The following is a 16,908-nucleotide window of genomic DNA, read 5'->3' on the forward strand; positions in this document are numbered from 1 at the left end:
AAATCTTGCCAACTACATTTTCAAACCAGGATGGGCTACAGGGGTTATTTAGTAACTCACATTTTAGGGAATTGTTAATATAAAATAACACCCCTGCTCCTCTCGTTGACCAATCCTTCCTAAAGATAGAGTAACCTTGAATAGAAATAGATGCATCAAGAGTTTTGGGACTTAGCCATGTTCCAGTAAGAACGAAGGCTTTCGGCTTATACCATGCCCTTCATTCGCCTAGTTTGGGCAGTAAGCTACGAATATTTATATGGACAGCAGATAGTCCATTTGGGAATTTAAAAAGGACATTTTTCAGTGGTGTGGAAGTTAGTGGAAAAGGGAGCGCCTGTGTTTAGTTCAATACCACCTGCCAACGATAGTAACAAAGGTAACAGAAATCTCAATACTTGTTTGGGGGTTGCACAGGAATGGTGTTTGCAATGGCAGTGGGATGTATTGGCACTGGGTGGGTGGTTTTTCAGAACTTGCCACCACCATGCAGTAGGTAGTGCAATACTTTTGAGTAAGCTGAGGTATATGATTACATAGCGGGAGCTCACAGATGAAGAGGTATTTCTCTGGGAAAGAGGACGATATTTAAGAGAAGTTACAGTAATGAAGAGAATTGCAGTCAGTAACATGAGAGGCTGTTAAGGTTGGATGAGGTTGTGAGGGAGAGGGAAATGGGGGGGGGGAGAGAGAGAGAGGTTCTATAAATTTAGGGGGGGGGAGAGGTTGGTAGAACTTGCCCTGGGCACAAAAATACCTAGTTCATCCTCTGACTGTAATTGTAATATTATATTATAATTAAATACCTGTTTTCAGTTTGTACTCAGGTTTATTGGAACTCAATTTTTTTTTACAATTGATAAAATAGTGTGGTATCCCAGAAACTGGGTTATCTCAACATGGGCGTTCTGTGGGGGTGAAAAGGTTGTGAAACAATAGGACTCCCAAAAGTCATCTAGATCAATGAATAAACGTGTTGTCACCTACAGTAAAACGGGAATCAACGTCATTTTCTCTGAGTTGAGCTCAACTAATGTTATGCAAAAATAATGTCCATAATTGAGCTCACTACGGAGGGTTATTGATTTTTCGAAAGAGAAAGAGAAAGCAATCTCAGTCAGGTTGGGAGCGACTTCATAACTTCAACAATTGGTAAGACTTAAAGAAACAATCCTGTCAGCTCAGTTTGTCTTTCAGCTCCCCTATTTTTCTTCGAGGATGGGAAACAGGGGGTCAGCAGAGAGGCACTGCCCTACGTTTAGCTCTGGTAATCCTCCAGTTCCCGAGATACTTAGCAGTGAAGGTATCAACGTTTCAGTCCCCTCCAGGGGCTAGTTAAATGTCACCGCCAAACCAGGAAGTTACACTGGTATCTTTACTGGTTAGAATCTCAGGACCTGGGGGGGGGGGGGGGGGGGGGTCACCAGAGCTGAAAGCAGGGGGGTTTAGCTCCGGGGTTCCCCTGATTCTCATCCTGCAAAAAAAAAGTTGAGCTTAGGTAGGTCGGGTTGCTGCTTTAAATAATGTTGCCCTTATTTCCTGGCGATAACTTTAGGCTAACGGAGCTTAGTGAGTAATCCTGACACTGCCCTGCAGTTGACAGTACAGTTTGCAGGCAGAATATGTCCCTCCACTAAAAAGAGAACAATCTAATAGTTGTGTCTGAAGCACAGGGAGATAGTGACTTGTTAAAGGTCATAATGATCTGGGGCATTCTGGAAGGAATCTTCCATTTCAACGATTAGTGCTGGTTATCAGGCCACTGTTCCCAATGGGAGGATTCAATGGTAGAAAGGCAGCGGGCACTCGTAAACTGAAGAAAAAGGTGTCTTTATTGAGGTTAAATATTCCGTCTACGCGTTCCCGTCCCAGCTGGGACCGTTGTGAGGGCTTCCCAATGGAAGGAAGCCATAACTCTATCTGCATGTTCACTATAAAGGCACCGTGAGATTACACTGAGTGTTTGTCCCTGTACATCCCAGGGGCCTCTTAATCCCCACAGCTAAAAGAACACACGATGGTCACAACGGGTAATATTTGTATGTCACTTTCTGGACCTTCATAAACAGGCTACAGCAATGGGTAGCTGCAGTACAGAATGATCCCTTTCTCTGAGCATTACAGGGAATAGCAATGAGGAGGTTAATAAAAAAGAAATGAGATACTATTTAAGTGAGCAGATATCATGAGACAGGGAGCGGAATGTGTGCACACAACTTAATCCCACAATGCAAACGTGGCTATGACAATCATTGCGCCACCTAGATTCAGGGTTCACATCCTTCTCAAAATATCAGGCAATTCTTCCGGCTGAAGTGTCAATGTTTACATGAGTCACAGTAAGGAGTATGCAGAATATAGTCACACACACAGATATAATGTATATATATATATTTTTTTTTTATTATATATATATATATATATTATACAGGCATACCCCGGTTTAAGGACACTCACTTTAAGTACACTCGCGAGTAAGTACATATCGCCCAATAGGCAAACGGCAGCTCACGCATGCGTCTGTCAGCACATCCTGAACAGCAATATCGGCTCCCTACCTGTACCGAAGCTGTGCGCAAGCGGGGAGTCTATAGAGCTTTTTACACATGCGTTATTTACATCAGTTATGGACGTATACGACGATTGCAGTACAGTACATGCATCGATAAGTGGGAAAAATGTGGTGCTTCACTTTAAGTACATTTTCGCTTTACATACATGCTCCGGTCCCATTGCGTACGTTAATGCGGGTTATGCCTGTATGTAGCCATGTCTGGTTTTGGCTACTACCCTGTCTGACATGTAAGTCCTGGTCCAGTGCAGGCAGTGTTGGTCCCAATCCGGCTTTTCCCCAGCAGTGAGCAGCTTCCTTGAGTGACAGAGGAAGGTGGGACAAGGTCTGTGTTCTGCCCAATCCTGGGCTCAGACCTTGAACCCTCCCCCAGGGACTTAAATTTAGTCAGTGTGTCTCTCCCCTGAGAGAGACTGGTCTCACGGAAGAAGTGTGCAGGGCTCTGTCACTTCTATCCCCTCCTTTAGGGGAGTGGGATTGAGGACCATACATCCTGCTCCATTAGGCTGCGTCCATGGTGAGTGATGCCGGGCGGAGGCGCGCTGAGGCTGAGGGAAAGCGGGTGCTTTCCCTGGCCTTAGACCGCGCGCCCTCCGGGGGCGTGTCGGGGGGCGGGCCAGTGACGTCACGGAGCTGGTTCGCCCTCATAGGGCGAACCGCTCATGTGACCGGCCCTGCGCTCTCATGAGCGCAAAAATGTTAAATTTTGCTAAGCCTTACGCTTCCGCACGCTTGCGTAAGCGTAAGCGAGCTCCTGCTAAAGCCGCTCTCATTGCGGCTGCAGGGGCTCAGTGCCGAGCGTAAGCGCGCCTCAGCACCCGTCAGCGCATAAGCACTGACCATGCCCGAGGCCTTAGGTAGTAGGGGAAAAGCTGGGACTGACCTCTGGGGCCCATGACTGGGGGTTGACTCCAGGGACCATCCTAAGGCTGGAGACCAGTGTTAGTGTATGCAGTGCTGACTGTCTGCAGTATTCCTGCCTGAGAGAATAAAGACTTTTCTTGTTACAAAATATAATCCTGCCTGAGTTTGCAGTCTATCAGGGGGAGTATGAGAGAGTTCTTTCACAGGGCCTGCTTCCAGCACTCCTTCAAGAATGAAGGAGAACCAGCCATCACCCCTAAAGCCTGTCCTGTTTCCCCAATAACATCGGCGGGATCTCAGACCTTCTGTGAGCCACAGGTACTCAGCACCACTATACACCTGGTAACAGGAGAATCGCCCAGAGGGTTTGGGGAAGCTCCGTTACATATATACACACACACACACACACACACACACACACATATGTACATGCACAAGGTACACATATAAATATAGATATTCTAATTTGCAATATAATAAACTGAGGTAACATTTAGGCCCATATTTACTAAGCAGTCCTCTGCCATAAGACAATTTATAGCCTATTCAAGTAAATAGGAAGTAACATAACATATGGGGGGTTATTTACTAAAGTCTCCCAGCTGCAAAACGTGGGCAACGTCTGTGCAAAAGATTTGCACCAGATTTATTAAAGGAAAAACTCCCACTGCTTTCAACGGGATGCCTTTTCTTTCATGAATATGCCTGTTTTTTTCCCCCTGGTTTTGCCCGACCTTTGCAGTCGGGAGACTTTAGTAAATAGAGCCCATGGTGTCTAAAGTCTTAGCACCGCTTAGTCAATTTGGGCGTTAACACTGTTTTTAATATTTGTTTCAGAAATGCTTACAGTAAATAGCAATTACAAATGAAGAAATAATGCTATGCTAACGACACACTCTGAAATTGCAAAATGCAATATGTCTTTTATGGATTATGTAATTGCCATATGTCTATGTTTTTTTTTCACACTTTTAGGGACTTTCCATGGGGAATTTCGTCCGAAAACATCCCAAACAGCTTCTTCCATGCGATCCTGCCTGACAGGGCCTATCACTCTTTATAAAATATTGGGCCTTAAAGCAGCTGCCCACCCAGAAGCCTTTGAGAGAATTCCTCCACCATAAATTCATACTCTCCTCCTATAACACTGCCCTTTCCCTTGCCAAGCAAACCTACTGTTTGCATATTCACTCAACGCATATTCACCACCTTTCCACCTACTTCACAGATAAAACTGAGTCCATACGACACGACATCTCGTGTGAGGCTCCACTCGCATCACCAACCTCCCTTCGCACACCTAAATCCACCCTCAGATCATTCTCACCTGTAAGTGAGGGTGAGGTCTCCATGCTCCTCTCATCATCTCTACAACTTGCTCCCTCCGTTTTCGTTTCACATTGCCCCTCTGTCCCTGTAAGCTCTCGGGAGCAGGACCCTCGTAACCTTCTGTATCTGTTTGTGCATGTTTGTCCTTATTTGGTACGTCATTGTGTTTATGTCATTTCTACCACTCTGTAGCCCTATCGATCGTGCTGTGGAAAATATTGGTACTTTGCAAATAAACAATAGTAATAATTTCCTAGTCGTTGGCCAATACATTAAAGAGAAGTTGAATCCGGATCACTCGTTTCACTCCAAAAACCTTTTATACTACTCACATAGACCTCTCTGGCCCTCTCTCACTCACTCTCGTTCGTCTTCTCTGTCACATATACTAATTTTTTACTGCGCTGTAACCTCTACAATGATTGTGTGGTGGTCAGATAATATTACCAACACGCTGGAAGCCCTCCTGACTTTATATATAAACACAACGGTTCTTGGCAAGTTGTAGGGCAGATGCAAAGTCAGTACAATTGGGTCTCCAGTGTTGTGCAACAAAACCAGGTTGATCACGTTCCTGACCCAAAAACGTTTCACTAAAAATGTAAAGAATGATGCTACCCACATTTTTCGACGTGCCACAGAATGACAGACGGCGGCTTTAAAATGCCACGTCAACAATGTGAACAAATATGAGAAGTGAAAACGGAAATCCACCCCTTAGCCTCCGATTGGCCTGGGTACCAGTACACATTTCCAGCTGAGGCCTTATGGTCCAGACTGGCGAAATGTTGGCTTAAACTCTCATGGCAGTCTGTCTGTAAGTGCTGCTGCAGGGAGAGTCAGTTTGCTCTTATGCCTACCAGTTTATCTGTATATAGCTATGCATACTTGTATGTATATATATACATGTGTATGTAACTAGGAGTGCATGCATGTATGAGTGTATGTATATAAGAATCAATGCATTTATGAGTGTACGTATGTATGAGTGAATGCATGTATGAGCCTGTTTATGTGTGCACAAGTTCAAACCCTATAATATTTTTGGTGTGTTTGGGCCTCTATAATCTGTATCTCCTGCGGGCCCTTTAAACTTCAGTACAACCATGCCCACAACACACTGCAAAGCAATAACGTGCAGCCCTCTCTCACAATGAACACATTTTAATATACGTCACTGCAGAATATAAAGATTCATGCGTCATAACAACTGTGATAACAGTTTGCAAACTGTCTTCCTCATGCAAAATCAAGAAATAGGGCAGCTGCTATTGTCGTGGCAAATTTCCTCAGTGAGGACGTTAAGCACAAACTACAAAAGTTGCATGCTCTAGATCAGGGGAGCGCAAACTTTTTTTCTTGCCCCCCCCCCCCCTGCCATTTGCTCCCCGCTCCTCACACACCCCCTGCTTACCTTGCTCCAGACGTCCTGGTGTCATAACGTCACGTTGCCCCGGCAACGCAACGTCACATGACCCCGCGGCGTCATTTGACGCCACGTTGCCGTGGCGACGCGTGACCAGGAGCGTCTGAAACAAGGTAAGTAGAAGTGTACAGAGGCCCTGCAGCTCCCCCGGCATTAATTTAAATGTATTTGGGAAGCGCGCGGGGCCTCTGTAAACCCTGCGCCCCCCACATCGAGTCTCGCGCCCCCCACTTTGCGCACTGCAGCTCTAGATCAGGGATGCTCAACTCCAGTCCTCAAGCTCCCACCCTGTCCTCCCCCCAAGAGGTCATGTTTTCAGGATATCCCAGCTTCAGCAGAGGTGGCTTAATCAGAGGCTCAGTTGAAGACTGAGCCTCTGATTGTGCCACCTGTGCTGAAGCAGGCATATCCAACAAACCTGACCTGTTGGTGGCCCTTGAGGACTGGAGTTGGCCACTCCTGGAATCAGTGGCGGATTTCCCATTAGGCCCAGGCCTAAGGCGTCAAAATTTGGGGCGGCAAAAATGTCTGCCCTCATATACATTTGCCACGCTGTCGGGCCTATCGGGCCTGATGGGAAGGCACTTACATGTGCCGGCCGCCCACTTGCTGCCGCCGTCCGTCTCCATTCGAATCCCAGCGACAAGTCACGCCACGGATGTCACCAACGTTGCAAATGACGTTGCATTACCATGGTAACGTGGCGCCTTGCGACATCGCATTGGTGACGTCCGCGGTGTCATTTGATGCTGGGATTCGAATGGAGACGGAGGGCAGCAAGGAGGCGGCTGGCTCATGTAAGTGCCTGGAATAGTGTGTATTTCTAACATTTCCAACTGGTGAATATCTTGATGGAAACCAAATTCCTACCGACTCTGGGTTGGACGTCTTTTAAAAACCTCTGATATATTTTTATGATGTTATGTGTTTGACCTCTCAGGATCCACTCACACTTTTATCTAATCCTTTCACGGCCCCAGGTGCCTGATGGGGGAATCCGTCAGCTAGAAAGTATTTGTTATGAAATGTAGCATCAATGGTTTGCTGTTTTGTTCTCTAGCAACTGTGCCCAATAAATACAACATTTTGTTCATAAAAGATTTCATCAACGTTTAATGCACAATGACTGAAGGTGACCAACAGTTTAGATCTGGTGTTTTCACTGATACACAATAGGAAGTGAGGATAATAATTCCAACATTAAATAGTACAAGTCATAGATTCATAGTGGGGGTTCATTAAAATCCTACAGTGCCGATTGTTGGATTCAAAAGGAGTTTCATTGTGATAGTGCTTGATTGGCCATATCTCAGTTTAATGAATAAACTCCCATACAATCATCACATTATGTGTCAAATAACCTCCCATTGCTCCAGGCAACCACCCATATCACTGCAAACACAACCTGGTATATTAAAGCAGCATCCTGCTACCCCCAGAGGCCTATATCAGTTTAACTCATACAGTATAATGTACAGATGTAGCAGAACTCCCCGTCTCCACAGATATTGCTGTCGTGACATAGCTGCAAAGGGGTCTATTCTTCCAGATCAGACCCCCCACAGCTATAATTCTCAAACCCCGGTGCAGCCGCGGTCAAGCACCTTGTCCCAGTGCTGGAGACAATAAGTGCTGCCGTATCTGTAAGTATCTTGACCCCTGAGCCTGTGCTACTCAAATATATATAGATATATATAGATATATATAATTTATATACACATTTAATCATAATTTTCTTAATCCCTAGTTTCTGAGGTTTCCATAGTCACCCTTTGGCTGCAATGGGCTCTGGGAAGAGCTTAATGTTAACCTCCCACACACGTAATATTTTAAAGCTTAAATCTCCTGAACAAAGTATCAGATTAAAAAAAAATAGCAACATCTTTGGAAAGGGCTATCTAGAGATATCAAAGTAAAAAAACCTGCAAACAAAACACTATCAGTGTGGAGAGCTGCTTTAAGGTTAATAGACTTTAAATAGGCTTTCAATGTGTTTTGCAATCATAGCAAGCCGACACTTGGCATGGATTCACTTCCTTTATCCCTTACTACTTTTGTGTGATATCGCTGTGTGTTGAGCAGCTTCCCTTTTTCATTCATTACCCTTCCTGGGTCCTCTGATATAAAGGAAGTGTGCAGATCTGTCGATCTCTCTGTGGCATAGCCCAGGGGTCTGTCCTGGGACCTCTTCTCTTTTCTCGTTACCTACTCTCTCTAGGTGACCTAATCACATTTCTTGAATTCAAATATCACCTCTATAATGATGACACCCAAATTTACCTTTTAACACCTGACCTTACACCTGCTGTACAGAACAAAGTGTCAGAATGTTTCTCCGCTATATCAGCCTGGATGGCCCCACGCCGACTCAAACTTAACATGTCAAAGATGGAGCTCCTCATACTTCCTCCCAAGTCTGGCCTACTGCCCCTTCTACATTACTGTTGGCAGAACGACCAAACACCCAATATCACAAGCACGCTGCCCAGGGGTCACATTTTACTCCTCTCTCACATTCTTCTTTACTATTCACAATGTAGCTAAAACCTGTAGTTTCTTCCTCTATAACATTGCAAAGATACGCCCCTTCCTCGTATGTTCTACTGCTAAAACTCTAACACAGACCCTCATTCTCTCCCGTCTTGACTATTGTAACCTTCTTCTGTCCGGCCTTCCTGCCTCTCGCCTGTCTCCTGTACAAATCTATCCTAAACACTGATGCTAGAATCACTTTACTCTCTCCTAAATCTGTCTCAGCATCTCTGGGATATCCCCCTGACCTGTTGGGAGGGCTTGAGGACTGCAGTTGAGCACCACTGATTTATATTGTAATGACCATAACACAGCTTTTAAGGCCTTCTAGCCCAAAGGAGTGAGATTTTGGAAGTCCAGATCACAGATGTTACTGTGATATCACCATTACTGTTTGTATTAAAGGGGTGTGAGCTTGAAGAAGTGATGTCCCTCTGCACTCAAACTGCGGTGAGGCCCCCGATTAAAAGGATAACTAAATCTCAGTGTTTTTCTTATTTTAACCTGGGAATATTAAAAAATGTCAACTGGCTGAAACTCCTCTAAAAGTATTTTTTATTTTATTTTTTTAAACACAGGAAAGCAAAGACCCCCTGTGTCTTGAAATGTCTCCAAAGAAATCATACAAAATGCATTTAAACTATAACATACCAAAATCAATATTTGCTAAGAGGGAAAATTACAAGTCATTTTTACCAATCTGACCCTCAGAAAACCCCTAAACCGCACGAGCTAGTATCCTTGGAACGCCGCAGTGTTACAAAAACAATGAATCATAGCAGGGCCCCATGGCTTCAAAGCAAAGAAGTTTAAACGTCCGATAACAAGGAAACAATTACAATTCCTGGGAAAGGTTGATCTGAGCACAGCGCTAGAATTTGTCAATATGGAGCTGGTGATGTTGTGAGGGGGTCGGGAGGGGGAGCGGGGGTCGCTGGCCCGTCCTATGTTCCCCGACACTGAATGCCAATCCAGTCACGTCACACGCGGTGACATCACGTTTAACCCCTGCACTGCCAGCGGGGCCTGCAATGCATCGAGCCGTTAATGCCATTATATGAAATACAGATGACAATGTTTTGACAGTAGTTAGCTAAGGGCCACAAACAGACCATCTGTTCCCCTGTTGCAAATCATACACATTATCCCCGATTTCATAAAATCATAGTCATGTGATGTATGTTTGTAGCTCCCTGAGGGTGGGAGTCAGACATTTAAGCGTGATGGACATATTAAAATTAATTCAAGACTACCGCACAGTACTACAGAACATGCTCATCTCTTAAGGGGGTTGTAAGAGGTTAAAAACGAATTGCTACTGTAAACTACATGGTACTAAAGGGGTTAAAAGTCAGTAAGTAATCACAGTATCCCTTAAAGCTTGTTAAATGAAAAATAATCTAAGTGCATACTGTTGTGAATGCGGCACTGTAATAATAAAGGCAAAATCAGCGCCTGTCCCTGAGAGCTTGCAATCAAATGTTTGGTATCAGTGGCATGGACTGCGCTTAAGTCACACAAATCTGGTTCCTTACATAGGCCTGTTTGTGCATGTCACTCCTATTTATCTATGTATCTGAGCAGTGAAACATAAAGGTCAAAGTTCCACTCGTTGCAAGGGTTGTACCGTAAGTGGTTAAGTGCCTTACTCGCCCAGATTGTCAGCTCCCACTCAGCTTCTCACTCCCACATATGTCCACCCGCCCTCTGCAGAATGTAATCTTATCTGGGCAGGGATCTCCTACAGTCCATACCTAGATGTCAGTTGATTTATTAATAGCTGGTTGTGTATACTCACATTTGCACTACCCATTCTCAATCATGCAACGTGTCAAAGGTCAAAAGTTCCACCAGCCGGCAACACTTCCCAACATCTACTCGAGCTGCAGGAAAGCGAAAGCACTGGTCTATTGAACATGTCCACCATTTTCAACAAATGTTTCATACAGTCATTTAAGATCTTTACCCAGAATCCCTGGCTGCAGTGGAAGCCCTGTATGATCAGAGATAATGGGGGAAAGCAGGTTGCAGACCTGTCTGAGACATGTCCTCTAAGTGGGATTTTTAGTTGCTGTATAATTTAAGATAAATGTCATGACTTTGAAAACTTTGGACCAAAAGCCTGACTATAATGAAAATAATAATGGCCAATGTATTTTGAAAAAGACAATGGCAAAAACACGTAATTTTAGAAAGGTGTATACAATATTATTGTACATTTCAAAACTGAAAGATAGGGAGCTTTTTTTAAATAAATGTTTTAAATTATCTTTAAAAAAAAACAGAGCTGTAAATTTGTAAATAAAAAAGTAGTAATCTTTGAACATAAAACATTGCTGATAATACATACCTCACGATACCATCACACATTGACCATTGTAAATATTGTGGGATAGCTCAGGTTACATGAATAAAATAGGGATATTTCGGGCAATTGACCTTCTAACCTGGAAGTTAGGTCATACTGTAGCAGTGATTCAGAATTACCAACCCGGTTCCATGAAATCATGAGACTAAAGTGAAGTTATGTTGATTAATGCCTCCACTACCCATGGACAGTCAGAACTTTTACAAACCAGAATGCACTGCGATCAGTTAAAACACAACAACCAAAGTCTCATACCGACAATGGAGCCAGGTTAGCAGTACTGGTCAGCTATAGTGAGACACTGAAATATAATTAAATGCTAATGTTAGTAAGGGCCTGCAATGTATTCAGAATTCTCAACGTGTTATAAAGGATAACCCCAATTACTGAATATTACCTCTGTGGTTTCAATAGGATTTTTTTTCTTTTACACATGGCACAGATTTTTTTGCCCCTGCATTGTACAGGCATACACCGGTTTAAGGACACTCACTTTAAGTACACCTGTCAGCACGGCCTGAACAGCAACACCGTCTCCCTACCTGTACTGAAGCTGTGCGCAAGCGGGGAGACTATAGACTCCCTACCTGTACTGAAGCTGTGCGCAAGCGGGGAGACTATAGAGCCTGTTACAAATGTGTTATTTACACCAGGTATGCACATATAGGACGATTGCAGTACAGTACATGCATCAATAAGGGGGAAAAAGGTAGTGCTTCACTTTAAGTACATTTTCGCTTTACATACATGCTCCGGTCCCATTGCGTACGTTAATGCGGGGTATGCCTCTACCACGTTTGCTTTGATACATAGAGACATGGATTTTAATTGAAATTTGTATTTCCTTTACCTGGCCTTCTCTCTCGCGAGCATTACGCCACAACACATCATTTCCCTTTCCACTGCGGTGTCTTTGGCCTCAACCAGCAGCAGAGAGGTTAATGGGAAAGCAGTCACCTGACTAAAGGTGTTCTTGGCTCTACTCCGGTTACGCATGATACAATGCACAGGGAGCTGCGCCAGTGTAAATAGAGGTCGCCGAGTGACAAAGCATTTCTTTCAGTACAATACAAGTACTGGTTCAGCCAGTGAAAAAGTCAGCCTCTTGCTTTCTAATGCAACACCTTCCTTTCTTTTCCATGCTGCTTAAGAAGCCTGCTGTGCAGTGCAGTTGGAGAGGAATTCCTCCCCACTTCAAGAGCAAAAGCATGAGTGCATTTACATGTCCTCCACAGGCCCAAACCGGCTTATTATTATTATCTTTTATTTGTATGGCTCCAACATATTCCGCAGCGCAGTACACTGTGGGATGAAGGACGATAACATTGCATGACAAAAGAGTACACATATGTTAAGACAAACTGAGACAATACATGTAGGACAGAGGTCCGTGCCTCGAGGAGCTTACAATCTAGAAGGAGGGGTACCTGCTCCCCCCCATAGTCCTAAATCCTGCAGTGATTAAACTGACCAGGAGTGTTGTATTAGCAACATGCAAATGAGCAAACCTAATGGGTCACATTAGCTCTCTAGCCATTTTGAACATGATGTTAAGAGTTAGGCGACAGAATATGCCGTCACAGCCCACCACAATATGGTGTCTGTGTGACACCGCGAGGTCCCCTGTTCTTTTTTCTTTTAACTCACTTGAACACACAATGTTACTTAGAACCTATTCATTTCATATATAAGAGTCCTCCTACCTACAAAAGCTGTGGTACTCAGTAGGGCTTAGGCACCTGCGCAATCCACTCTGCGGCCAGTTCACCACTACCCAGCGATCGGTTTATATTGCTACATAAGAACGAGATTATATTAAGGAGCAATCGCAGTGTGCATAGACAGGGAATCCCGGACAGTGACGAGGGGTAGGAGACTGCAATTGAATAGTACCTGAAGTTCTCTCTATACCCGTACCTCCTTCCTATATTCACTGCTCAGATATAAAGTAATTTACTAAGTACTAAGGATTTCAAAACACACTTGTTCTTATTACCGTCTGTATATGCATTCGATCTCATTGTGGTTCACCCTTTGTTATCCAACTTAGCCCATGTGTTATATGTCTACTCATGCTGAATAAAGCGAACCCCTATAATGCCTACAGTTTGGATACGCACTTACCGGTATTGAACATAGGTTCACACATTTGAAGGGAGCCAGCTACCAAATAATTAACATTGGAGACAGAGGAGGATCCTAATACTGTGAATAAAATAATTATCTGTACCTATCTGAGGCTTCATATACTCCATTATTGTCTGGTATCTAATATATGCAGGCAGTACAGTTTAGAGCAGGTGCGGCCAATTCCAGTCCTCAATGTCCACGAACAAGTCAGGTTTAAGGATATCCCTGGTTCAGCACATGTGGCTCAGTCAATGACTGTGCTGAAGCTGGAATATCCTTAAACCTGGCCTATTGATTGCCCTTAAGGTCTGAGTTGGCCAACCCTGGTTTAGAGAAGGACACATTTACTTCGTTTTATCGTTGTGGGCTTTAGTCCTAGCTAGTTACCCAGCCCTGACAAGGGAGATATTCACCACATCTATAACAGAGAAACTGTGTGACAATCGTATCTCCAGTGTATCTCACTGCACAAGACTTCACTTTAAAAGTGAAGGTGTTCTTTGTCCATTGGTCACTGGTTCACGATCTATTTTGTGTGTTTATCATTTTATTCAGCGGCATAATTTGTGATTATGCATAATATTTTAGTAATCCGTTAAAAGTAGATTTTTAACGCTCCAACATTTGTTCATTTACATTAGGCTTGAGTGCCCACAACTGAGATTTATTTTTCTTTGTTCAGCCGAACATAATGTTTTCCCCCAGTGTTTCCCTGCTGCACTATACAACGTATACAGAAGAAGAAACCCAACACAAAGACAGCGGTTTCAATTTTGGAGTGGTCAGTTTGAGCTTGGTTACTGATCCTCCCTTGTCTAGCTGTTTATATTCAATCCAACGTCAGATTACACATAAATCCCACACCGGATTGGATTCCGTTTGTCAGATTCGGATTTCACAGTAATAGAACGGGGGAAAAAAGGCGGATTTGTCGTTTTTGAGACTGATCCGCGGTTGAATGAAACTGGCCAGTTCCTGGCGGATTCAAATTTGAAGAAACAATGCCCCCATTTCCAGTGGTTAGGACAAGATCTGCAGGTACATTTTAGTATCCCACAGTGTAATATAAACGGGAATGGGCAGGCCCCTCTAGCATTGATAGTGTAAAGTCCAGAAATGGTTGTAATGTGATTAGCATTGGACTTGTTTATGAGGTCACTCAACAGTTATCAAACTGACTACTACCATGCAGGTATCATTCAAAGCAGCAGTACCACCTGCTGTTTTTTTTACTTACTTGAACAGGAGAGTCCGCGGGAGCCGACGTGTGGGCCGCCCGATTCTCCAGATGCCAGCAATGGGCAACTACTACTTACAAGTATATACTTGCCCGGTGGCTATAAAATTGCCGTAGGGTCAGCTTGCACTAGAAGATAATAACAAAATTGCAACTTTCTATTAGTGACCCCACGACCATATTTGTGGTTTCTTTTTAGAGAAACTATGAAAAATAAAAATAAAACATGTATTTTACCACCAACAGTGGGACACCCCAGTTTAGATTAAATATATATATATATATATATATATATATATATATATAATATATATATTTTGGGATGGATTGCTGCTTTAATGTTGGACTGTAGGAGCTCACCGTATTGCTCACAGGTCATTCGGTCCATGAAGGGCTAAACCCCAAGCACACTACAGTATGTACATTTGTGAATTTAAAAAAAAATAGTTGTACTTTGGGTTGGTAAATACAAAATAAGCGGTAGGCTGTACCACTGTAATTATCATGAAATATATGTTATATATATATATATACACACACACACTTACACTATATATATATATATATATATATATATATATATATATATATATATATATATATATATATATTTATGTGGGTCAACAATACATCCTCTGGCTATTCTCATCTTCTTGGAAAATGCCCAGAAGTTATTATAATAATTATAGCGCTCCCCCAGACAGACATGGTTGACAGAATATATTGTGAAGATTATCAGTTTACCTGTTTACTTAGGATTAGTTAGGCTTTTCCTAGATTACAGTATCCAGTTCTGGAGGCCACATCTCTGGAGGAATATAAGAAGACTAAAGGCGGTCTAAAGACAGCCCTCACATATGGTGAAAGGTTTGCATCAGAAGGCTCACAGTAAAGAATAAGAGACATCAATGTGCTGACTGGGATAAAAAAGTAGGGAGGGGGAAATGACAGTGGTGATCAACCATTAAGGGGCATTATACAGCTTCGGAAAGGTCATAACCTTGAGTGTGACAGTAGGTCAGTAGCAGAAGGAGATGATAACTGCATGTTCCCTCTCCCTCCCCTCCTTCATCAGTCTGTGTATTGTGATCCCTCATTTGTTGTCAAGATGCCCGGATTTAAGGCCCGAGTCCCCCTGCCAGCTTTTATTTTCAAGCATCACTGAGCCAGTAAATATACAATATCCTATCCACAATTCAGTGTTTTTGGAATAGTATAAATCGTAGCCGATTTATTATTATTATTATTATTATATTTTCTATCCGGACAAGTACGGGATGATGTCTGTAATCATTTAAGTAGCTAAAAAAAAAGATCACATCTCAGATAAGAATGAAGCTCTGTGTAAGCTCTGAAGGGCAGGGACGTCCTTTTCCTAATGTTTATGTCTGAAGCGCCTTTTCCCATTATGTGCTATATTATTAAGTCACGTGTATTGCTGCTGTGAAGCGCTATGTACATAGATAACGCTATATAAATAAAGATACACATACACACAGAAGGAATGCGTTACAGATTACCGTACGCAAGGGAAATGTTAAGAATTATAATGTACAGTATAGCAGCATGCATGTGTGTGTGTATACAGTACATACATATATATATATATACACACAGCTGAACCCCGTTATAATGCGGTGCTCGGGTTCCACATAATGAGACCGCGTTATAACTGGGATCGCAGGGGAGGGGAAATGGCCGCCGCGAGCTGTCTCAGACCACCCACACTGCCCCCGTTAGGCCCCACTCCTATACCGCCCCAACCACCCCCGGTCTCCCGCTGGAGACTGCGGGCCGAGACCTCACCTGAGCCGGCATCGCAGCCTTGTCTTACATAGCGGCCCAGCCTGGGTTACCAGGGGGGGGTGGGAGTTAGCAGGACGAGGCTCCGGTGGGAGAGAGAGACAGGAAATGCCAAGACAGGAAGTGCCGGGGGGGGGGGATGTATGCTGCTTTCCCCCTGCTATTCTTCTCTCTTCATCTTATTGACTTTGGTAATTCTGTCAAGGTACATACTGTAATTAACAAACTGCGTTCCCCACTAAGAAAAGAAAACTAATCTTACATCACTAACATTCAGGGACCATTTAACACCTTAAGTCATAAATCGCATACTGCACAGGGGGGAGGGATAGGCTTCATTCAGATACATTCCAGGATGCACTGTTTTTTTAAGTAAAAAGCTTGCTTTATTCATTGTAACATTGCCGGCAGAAGAGATCAGTGTATCTCGAAAGCTTGCACACATAAAAGCATTTCGTTAGCCACAGAACAGTATTGTCTATTTGTTTTTGAGATATATATATATATATATATATATATATATATATATATATATATATATATATATATATATCAAATGGAAATATTACTGTATGCTCAGGCTGTGCTCAAAGCTGTGAAATGCAGCAAGATAAGCTTATAGGGGACCATGTTATATGGTTTTGAAG

General features: G+C 43.3%; 1 protein-coding gene across 2 annotated transcripts in view; it reads right to left on the minus strand.

Moving 5' to 3' along the window:
- Positions 1–16,908, minus strand: part of HIVEP2 (HIVEP zinc finger 2) — a 240,886-nt gene that overhangs the window by 192,228 nt on the left and 31,750 nt on the right. Inside the window, exon 1 of one of the 2 annotated variants that reach the window (XM_075597118.1) lies at positions 14,459–14,540. The exons of the other annotated variant lie outside the window; for it this stretch is intronic. The gene's annotated coding sequence lies outside the window, so the exon portion shown is untranslated. Of the gene's footprint in view, positions 1–14,458; positions 14,541–16,908 lie in introns of those variants that run through there. 2 annotated transcript variants of the gene reach the window in all.

This window comes from Ascaphus truei, chromosome 4, assembly GCF_040206685.1.
Source record: "Ascaphus truei isolate aAscTru1 chromosome 4, aAscTru1.hap1, whole genome shotgun sequence".
In the NCBI taxonomy this organism is placed as follows: Eukaryota; Metazoa; Chordata; class Amphibia; order Anura; family Ascaphidae; genus Ascaphus; species Ascaphus truei.